Here is a 10619-nt window from a genome sequence, read left to right as displayed (position 1 = left end):
TTTGCTATTATCGTGATGATTTAAAGGTTAGTGGTATGAGGTATAGTTTGTGAACAAAAAAGCAGTGCTGTTATGAATCTATAAATTCCCAACTGGGCAGGTCAAGGTGGGTAGTCACACTCCAAGCATATAACTTTTTTCCCCCCCCTCTTTAATTCCCCCGCCACTTCCACCCCTGACCTATGGATATTGCCTTTTCTTCTTAAGAACTGAATCTCTAAAGGCGGGGCATCTCTTCCCACACACTTGCTGTGTTGCACCAGGGGCCTGGCATGCCCAGCACCCCCCCACTGGGCCCCCCGAGTGCACTCGGGGTGGGGGGCAGCGCACCCGGGGTATGGTCCATGGCTTCACCTGGGGTGCGAACCCAGGAACTTCTGCGTGTAAAGCAGACGTGCTAACCACTACACTATGGAGTCACCCCTATAACTTTTTTATTAAAAGTTTTTTTTATCTTTGCTTTAAGACGACTTTATTATTTTTATGCATCTAGGTGACACACATTTGAAATAAACTGTAACCTCCCTCAAGAGAGCACATAAGAATCCAATCCCTGCCTTGCTTTCTCTCACCTTCATGTAATCTTCCTTACATTCCCTCCTTAATCTCAAACGCATAAAAGAAACTTCAGTACATTCTCTGGAGCATTTGAGACCTTGCCACGCACCCCCTACCCCCACCCCCCGCCCCAGTGTAAGTTGTCAGTTTGACTCAAATTCATAAAAATTCATTACTGGTTTGGATGTTTCTTATGTTGATAAGTTTATCAACCTTTTATTAATTCATTATTTATTAGACAGTTTCTCAGTACCAAATCCCCTGTTAGATAGAAACAGTTAAGAAATGTAGTCTTAACCTTAAAGTGCTCAGGATCTACGAAGGAGAAAGATGGTTACATTCCAGTGTAAGTGCTGATAGGAGGAGGCATAGGAAGCGACGAAGCCCAGAGATAGAACACTGAACCCGGCCTAGCAGATAGTAGGGCAGAAAGGTTAGTAATTCTAGCTATGACAACTTGAGCATAAACACGTAAGGCAACATACGGTGGGGGAAGGTAAGGGACAGGTTATAAACGTATGAAAAGATGTTCACCTTCACTCATAATGAAAGAAATGTGAATTAAAACAAAATCATCCTTTTACACAGACTAGCAAGATCAGAGTTTAATAATACACAGTTTTGATGACAGAGGGAAGAAACAGCCACTCATGGCAGTGTTCGTTGATGTAAATTTTAAAGGAATATTCTGCTATAGTATGACCTAATAAAATTTAAAACACATATATCCTTTTCTTGCAGCAATTTCTACTATTTCTGCTAACAATTTATTCTACAGATAGAGCCTCACATGGTAGCAATAATTTGTGTATGGTCATGTACCACATAAAAACATTTCAGTCAAGGATGGACCGCATGCATCTGTGAATGTGGCACCATATGATTACAGTGGAGTCGAAATTTTCCTATTGCCTACTGACATCATAGCCATGTTAATGTTGTAATGCAATGCATTACTCAAGTGTTTGTGGTGACACTGGTATAAACGAACCTACTACGCAGCTAGTCATATAAAAGCATAGAACATACAATTAGAATTATGTACGATATATAATGCTTGATAATGATAATAAATGACTATGTTACTGGTTTATGTATTTACTATACTTTTTATCATTATTTTACAGTATACTCCACTTATAAAAAAAGTTTGCTGTAAAAATATATGCCACGTTATGCCAACAGCAGCCTCATACATCGTGTATTTACTATACCTTTTGATGGCATCATTTTCTCTTGTGCTTGATTTCATCTTCTTTGATTCTGTGCAGTAACACACTGTACAGGCTTGTAGTCTAAGAGCGGTAGGCAATACCATACAGGCTAGGTTTGTTGTAGGCTGTGTCATCTAGTTTTGTGTAAGTGCACTCTGATGTTCACACAATCACAAAGTCACCTAATGACACGTTTCTCAGAAAGTATCCCCATCATTAAGTAGCCTGTGACTTTATAAAGATATTTATTACAATACTGTTTATAATAGCTAAACATGGAAAAGTATGAAAATGTCCATAACAGATCCCTTGCTTAAACAAATGATGGTATAATCATCCAATAGAATAATCACATATGTCAAAAGGATGTGGTGGATTCATATGTGTGGACATGGAAAGATTTCCAAAATGTATTATCAAGAAGGAAAAACAATATAGATAGGTATGCTTTTTTCCATTCATGTGAGCAGAAGAGTTTATCCATAAATATGCCAACACAAATGTAGAAGTTTTTATATGCATAGAAAATTAATGGAAAGTTAAATAAACATACTGTTAATAGTGGGTAACTCTCAGGAGAGAAGTTAAGTATTATGAAAAATTTCAAATGTGTACGAAAGTAGAAAAAATGGTATAATGCCTTCCCATCCACTAGCTTCAACAACGATTAATTCATGGCCAATGTTGATTCACCTAAACCCAAACCCCTTTCTCCCACTCCTGTTCTTATGGATTATTTTGTGGCAAGTCTGAAACATATCATTTCATCTATAAACATTTCAGTATGCATTCTTTCAGAATATATCTTTATAGAATAAAAATTCCTTTAAGGAACAAGCCATGGGACCACTATCACACCTAAAAAATAGCAGTAATTACAAAATACTATTGGATATATAACTGGTGTTCAGACTTCCTATATTGTATCAAATTTTTAGTTTGTTTTCAACAATTTCTTTTACTATGTAGGTACTCCCTCCCCTCCCTTTTTTTCTTATGATGTATTTATAAAGAGATACTATTATGTGTCCATTAGAATTTCCTATATTCTGGATATTGCTGAGATGCAGGACTGGGCAAATCCTGCTAAGTGGGGACTCAAGGCCCGCACCGAGAGAGGGTCCCTGGCTCCTGCAGGAAAGAATCCAAGAGCAAGCCAGAGTTAAAGGAAAATTTATTGGAGAAGGAATAATGCTCCATAGACTGAGCATGGTCTTCTCTCAGAGTCAGAGAATGAGACCCCAAGTATTTGGGATCCCAAGTAACTGGGTTTATATCTGTTACTTAGTTTCTATTAAAAAATTACTGATTATAGGGAGTAAAGAATAAAATGAATGGTTGGGTTTATCTTTAACTTGTGCAAGGCACAGCTTAAAATCTTTGTTTTCTTGTTTTCCTTTTAAGGTATGGGTAAGCATTAAAGTTATAGGTAAATAGTAGTCTCTACAGAAATCTTCTTTGTTCTGTAGGTTCCCGTAGTCTGGCTGTATGGCTGATCAGCCAGGTTCTATGTCTGGCAGCTCGCAGCAGGCTCTGAATTCCACTCGGTTTAATGTTTAGTCAATCCATGTAGTTCTCATGCCTCTTCCTATTCCCCCCTCAGAGATTTTACTCCCTTATTCTAAGAGGTTATTAAGAGACAAAGGTCTGTCTTCTGTAACTTCTTCAAAACTGAGATAGGTCCATAGTTCCTGCCCATTGGGAAAAAAAATCTCCAGAAGCCTATCTTAAGGGCCCTAGAGGCAGAGAACGCGGGGTTGTTTCAGTAACTGGAAGCAGCTGGAATTCTTGCACAGCCATCATCTTTCTGTAGAATTGCTGAAGCCTAAAAATATAAATTTAACAAGAAGAGTGAAAAGACAGGGACCAAAATTTAAAAGTAAAACTAAAGCTACTGGAGGGCCTAAAAAGTGAAAGAGCCACATTAAGCCAGGGAGCCATCCCTTAAAGATATCTTGTAGTCTTTTGCTTCCCTCATTATATCAGTGTAACCATTTGTCTGTTCGTATATCTTATTTAAATTAGGGAAAATTTACCTTAGGGACACTCTTGGGCCTTACCACGCATGTGCAGTGACACGGACAGTCCCGTTGCTGATATGCTTCCCAAGGCTCCTTGATGCCTATCTGCAGTGCTCTGGGGGGTAATATTGTGAAACCCATCGGACTTCAGCAGCTGATCTTTCTAACTCAACAGCAGGAGGTTGCCTCCTGTCTTTTTTTTTACCCCCCTTTGAGAGATTTCATCCTTCTTAATCTTAAGGGATAAGGGCTGAAGATCTCTTCTTCTGAAGTTGCTTCCCATTAACAGAGGGGCTAGGGCCGGACCCTAAACCTAGGAGAAGTAAAAAATCTCTCACAGCTTGATCTAAAGTTTGGTGTGATTTTGAGTCTGGTGTGTGAATGGTCAGGTTCAGCTGGAACCCCCGCATGACGGTCAACTTTACATGAAACTAAAGAAGCCTGGAAGATACAAGATTAAAAAGACAAGGCCAAAAATAAAAGTAAGATAGTTACCAAGGGTTCTAGGATGGGAAGGGGCCAAGTGATATTTGATGGAGTCCCATATAGCTTCAGCAGTGGGATCATGTGATGGCAAAGGAGTTTTTTGATATTAATGCAGGGTGGGAGGTTAATAGGAAGGTGATTATACGAACTATCCAGACAGGGCTGGTCAATAGAGGAAGTCAAGAAAGCTTCATGGTGTGAGGCTTGGGCAGGAGTCATAGACCCTCTTTCCCTCAAACCCAGCAGGGAAAAAAGATCCTCCTCCCTGGGGAAGGGGGACTTGCCAAGCGGCAGAAGCCAAGTAAGATGAGGGCGGTAGCAAAAGCGGTCTATCCACCACATTACTTACACTAGCAATAAGTAAGTCATCATTTTTAAGTTTAAGGTCTCTGAGGTCCTTTGCTAAGCTATGCCCAAAAATGTGGGAGCTGTCCCGAACCCCCTGGGGAAACACAGTCCAGGTTTGCTGAGCGGCCTCTTGGGTCTCAGGATCTTTCCATTCAAAAGCAGAAAGACAGGTGGAATCAGGACGTAACAGGATGTAGGAAAGGGCATCCTTTATTAAAATAGTATAATACTGAGTCTCCCCAGGAATCTGGGAGAGGAGGGCGCTTGGGCTGGGAACAACTGTATTATTAACTCCCCTAGGATCTTGGACAAATTGTTATTCCCAGTTTGACTTTTTTACAGATAGCATTGGAGTATTGCAGGGGGACTGACAGGGCTTAATTAATCTCTGCTTTAGGAACTTTTCTAGAAGGAGTTGAACTCCTCGCAAGGCTTCTGATTCTAAGGGATATTGGCACTTGCAGGGTTAAGGGACGCCTGGCCTAAGTTTTATTTTTATTGGCTCGCCATTGTCTACACGGACTCTGCCAGCTGGGTTGTAATTTCTTTAGGAAAGGCAGGGAGCTTTGGATTGGAGGGAGTCATGAGAGCTAGCAAATGAACATCATTTTCTGGAGGCGCCTAAACTCGTATGGAGTCCCCTGAAGAGAAATAGAGGCTCCTAATTTTGATAACAAGTCTCAGCCAATTAGGGGAACAGGACATTCAGAAATACGGGAAGGAATGAGTTATAATCTTAGACCCAGTCTCACAAATACCAGGAAAAGTAAATTGTCTAACTTTAGGCTGGTTATCTATTCCCGTTACCGTGTAGTCAGCAATGGCGAGAGGCCCAATGGGACAGGTCAGAACAGAGTAGGCAGCTCCAGGATCTTGTAAAAATTTAGTTTTCCTACCTGCTGTGTCAAGGGTGACTTGAGGCTCCTCTGCCATGATGGCGATAGACTGGGGCCGTCAAGTGCGTGGGCCTCTCCAGTCAGAAGAAGCAGTTCTCTCAGTTGAAAGGCTAGCCAAGAGGGGAGAGGGCTGAGGAGATCCATGCTCCCCGGCTTCCCAGGACTGGATGGACACTCGCCCTTCCAGTGCCTTCCTTCCTGCGGTGTGTGCATTGGTTGCTCCTCCATCCCCACGATGCCAACCAAGGCCGAGGTTTTCCTGGCTCAAAAGGATTTTGTTGCCTAGGGTCACTTGAGATGGCCTCTGAATCACGGCGGCTAAAATTTGTTCCTTCTTCTCTACTCTCCTATTTTTCTTCTTCCCCTCTGCCCAGTCCTGGTTGTTAACACTATAATGGCCTCTGACAGGACAGCCTGTGGGCTTTGGGGTCTCGCTGAGTATCTAGCAGAGCCTGAGTTATGAAATGCACAGCAAGGAGTGTCTGGCCCTCATCAGACTTCAGGTCTACGTTAGGATATTTTCTAAAAGCCTCAGAGAGCTGGTTAAGATATACAGCTGACTTCTCACTCTTTTTCTCTGAGTAATCCCTTTTACCTTATTATAGTTTACCAGCATCTTTTTATTCCTTCCAATATGCAATTAAGAAAGCAACTCAGCCTTAGCTGATCTCCCTTGTCTTCATAGTTCCACTGAGGATTGTGTTCTGACACCGTCTCACCAGCCACTTGATAGACAGCATGGCCGGGACTATTCCCAGCTGTCCCATGCATAAATTCCCTGGCCTTCCCTTAGATCCAAGCCTTTTCATCATGGGTGTAATAATGGGTCAGAATCACTATAACACCCTGCCAGGTTAGAGAAAATTTAAGGCCAAACTTACTGAATTCATCCCTAAATTTATCTGGGGTTTTGGTGAAACAATCAAATTATTCTTTAGACTAGCTTATATCTGACATTGAGAAGGGCACATGAACCTGAGCATTTCCGAAGTACAGACACTTACATAGTTATTAGCAGAACTTAGTTTTTACTATTGTGGAGATTTATTTTTTTTTAAGTAACCGAGGAACTGATAAAGGCAACATAAAATACAGAAAAGTATTTTGATGAAACACAGAATCTTTACTTTCTACTCAGAAAAATTTTCCATAATATCAGTAGTAGACCGATAGTCCAAGATTATCTTATTGAACAGAGAGAGAAAACCCAACTTTAATTTTACATCAGCTTACTTTTGATATTTAAATTTATTTACTTAATTATATTTATTCCAATCATGTTTAGCTTAACCATATATAAAATTTCCTCTCAAGATTTCTCTTCACAAACTTCCTACAACTTTCCACATCCCTTTTAGTTTGCCTCTTCCTAACTCATCAGAAATAACCAACTTTAAGACAAACTACTTTCCTTTAATTTCTTCCAAAATATATCTTCATACATTATACCTCCACTACCAAAAACATACATTTTCTTTTCACTTTAATTAGAATTCTTTACTCTTAGAAACCTTAATTTCTAATGACAACTAAAAAGTAAGCAATTAGCTTTCCTTAGATTGGTAAATTTATGAATACATTTTGTAACCTCTGGAAATATAGGTTTTTGCTAGCAATATATTTACAATTTTTTTAGGAGCAAACTTTTAATAAAGGATAAGACATTCATCAACAGATCCTAATTTATCTTTTAGCTTTTCTGCAATAAGAAGCCAAAAGTAGGTGAACTCAGACTTACCTAATAATGTTCCAGCATTTCATATTATTTTGAAATATATAGACAATCTATAATTTTTATCATTTAACTTAGTAAAACTCTAAGATTTCAAGAATTTGGGAAACCACTTTTAAGCGTGTGTGTGTGTGCGTGTGTGTGTGCGCGCACGCGTGTCATTGCATATTAATACTGAAAAGTTTTAACAACCTTTTATTTTAGTTATGTTTATTTATTATTTCTTAATAATTCCATGAGATTTTAAAGTCAATTATCCCAAAAGACTCTTTTTTTTGTAAACCCAGGTAAAACTAAAGATTTTATATTCAATGTTAACAACTCTAAAAGGCATGTTCACTTAATTAAAACTTAAACTGGCCTTAGTATCAAATATTTCTTAGATCATATGATCCTGAAAAATACTTGTGTCAGTTTTTATTATTTATTTAATTTATATAAATGCTTAATTTTTTAATCCAATTAAATATTATAAACTAGTAATACCATCCAGAGGCAAAAACACCATATTATATATAAAACACAGACAAATATGAATATCAGAGATTATACCCATAATCAATAATTGTAGAGAGGACTCAAGATTTTTCACTTGCCCTTGACAATTTTAAGGGGGCTAGGATAAATGGGTGGAGCGAGACTGGCTTATGAGACTAACCATTTTTAAAAGTACCTTTTCTTTTTCTTCCATTACCTCAGCCTGTTTAGTAGTGGCTATGTTTACATTTCTGGTTATCTATAAGATTTTGAAAGTTACTGAGAGTTAGAAAAACCTAAGACCTTTAATTTTGCCAAGTTTCTGAATTGCAGAAAAATATGAGTTTTTTTTCCCCTTAAGACTGTCTAGTTTAAATTGGTCCCAGTTGTTTAAGAGACATCCTAATGGAGAGTCTTTGGGGATGATTGGTTCCCCTCCCATCGTTAATTGGGTGTTCGGTGGAGATGGGGGTCATAGGGGCCTTAGCCTCCGGGAGGCTGTTGACTCTGTCTGCTTGCCAACTACCTTGTATTTTAAGAAAGGAAAGGATGGACTCTTAGGGAACCCAGTTGGTTAGAACAGGGGGCCCCAACGTCCAGGCCATGGACCAGTACCAGTCAATGGCCTATTTGGAAATGCGCTGCACAGCAAGAGGTGAACGACGGGCAAGTGAGCAAAACTTATGTATTTGCAGCCACTCCCTAGTGCTGGCATCACCGCCTCAACTCCACCGCGGATCATCAGGAATTAGATTCTCATAGGAGCACCGGTCCCTGGTGCCAAAAAGGTTGCAGACCGCTGCTACAGAGTATTAGTTGTTTACTCTCATGACCCCATGACTGACTGGAGCTGCAGCTCACTGCCACTGCTCAGCATCACCAGAGAGTATTGTACCACATATTGCTAGCCCAGGAAAAGATTAAAAATCAAAGTACAGTTCCTATTGAATGTGTATGATTTCTGCACTATCATGAAGTCAAAAAATCATAAGTTGAACTAATGTAAATCAGGGACCATCTGTAAGTGCTATGTTTTGTATCTCTAGTAGCTAAGGTCCATTTTTCTTATCTCGTAATCAAGAAATCTCTACCCAATGTCACTGTATTAGTTTGCTAGGGCTGCCATAACAAAATGCCACATACTCTGTATGCTCGCATACCTGGTGTCTCTCTGTGTGTCCTAATCTCTTCTTATGAGACTACCAGTCATATTGGATTGGGCCCCATCCTGACAGCTTCATTTAACTTAATCACCTCTTTAAAGGTCCTATTGCCAAATACAGTCACACTGAAGTACTAGGGGTTAGAGCTTCAACATATGAATCTTTGAGAGACAATTTAGCCCATAATAGTTAACAGTAATTCCTTAATGTCTCGTAGCCAGTTTACATTTAATTTTGCTACGGTGTCTACAGTATGTACTAGGCAGATTGTATTATCATGGTCTCTTAACATGTTACTCCAAGCTACTGTTTTCAAGTAAACTGGTAATTAGATCGAGGCTTGATTAGATTCAGATTCAATTTGTTTTGTGAAAATATTTCATAAATAGTAATCATACGAAATATATAACATAAAGAGGTATATAATTCTTAATCTACTCACTTGTAGTATTGTTAAGATTTTTCAGGTATTGTCAGCTTGATCCATTCCTTATAAAATTCCCTTTCAACCTTCCACCTAATGGTTATTTGGCAACTGTGACTGATCATTTCCTCAGCTGTGTCCTGTCTACTAATAGACCCATCAAAGGCATTCTCATTTCTGTTACAGCGCTTTGATCTCTAGCATTTTTCTTAGGATTTTCATTTCTGTTTACATTGCCCATCTTTTCTTGCATGCTGTCTACTTTATCCATTAGATCCCTTAGCATATTAATCATAGTTTTAAATTCCCAATCTGATAATTTCCTTATGGCAGGGCCTATTGGTCTACTTACTTCCACACCATGTCTGATTCTGATGCTTGCTCTATCTCTTCAAACTGTATTTTTTTTTTTTTTTGCCTTTAGTATGCCTTATAACTTTTTCCTGATAGCCAAACATGATGTACAGGATAAAAGGAACTGCTGTAAATATGCATTTAATAATGTGATGATGAAATTTGAGAGGAAGTGTTTTATAGTCTTATAACAAGGTCTCAGTCTTTTTGTGAGGCTGTGTCTCTGAACCGTGAACTTCACGAGTGCTTCTCAGTCTCCCTCCACTCCCACTACGTGAAACAGGATGGCAATAGTAGGCTGAAGTTGAGTATTTCCTTTCCCCTGAGTCATCTAGGCTCTGGTTAACTAGTTTACTCTGAGGGTAGGTGTTGTTAAGAAAGAGTGCTCCGGTGTGTTTTAAAAAATGATTCCTTTTCCCTTCCTCCTGCCTGAAGCACAAAATTTTTCTCTAATATTTATTTGTGAGAACCTGGTCAAGCTCATGGAGACAAAACTTACAAAAGTGTGGGGGCCACCTTATGGCTGGGTCCCCTGGAATTTTTAACTCTTAGAGTTGCCCATACTGAACCTCCAGCAATTCATCAATTGTAGTTTAGGTTTCCTACCCTAACAATCATTCCCATGGAGTCTGCTGCCCCAATAGGTTGTGATTCTGTATTTACCTGTCATTCTAATTTGGGACCTGTAGTTTGCCCTCTGACCTCACTTCTCTTATGGATCTAAGAAGAGTTGTTGATTTTTAGTTTGTTCAGCTTTTTACTCATTAGAATGTAATGGCGATTTCCAACCCTACATGTGGAACTGGACTGATTATATATTAGGAGCATTATTTTCCTATGGATAGCAAAATGATATTCCAATATTCCTCCTTCATTTATTCATTGGGTTTTTTCTAGAAAAATTTTTCCCTCCTCAATTATTTGCTTATTCTGAATTTCAGTTTGT

Source organism: Pteropus vampyrus, unplaced genomic scaffold (assembly GCF_000151845.1).
Source record: "Pteropus vampyrus isolate Shadow unplaced genomic scaffold, Pvam_2.0 Scaffold71, whole genome shotgun sequence".
Classification (NCBI taxonomy): domain Eukaryota; kingdom Metazoa; phylum Chordata; class Mammalia; order Chiroptera; family Pteropodidae; genus Pteropus; species Pteropus vampyrus.
Note: the sequence above shows the minus strand (reverse complement) of the source record.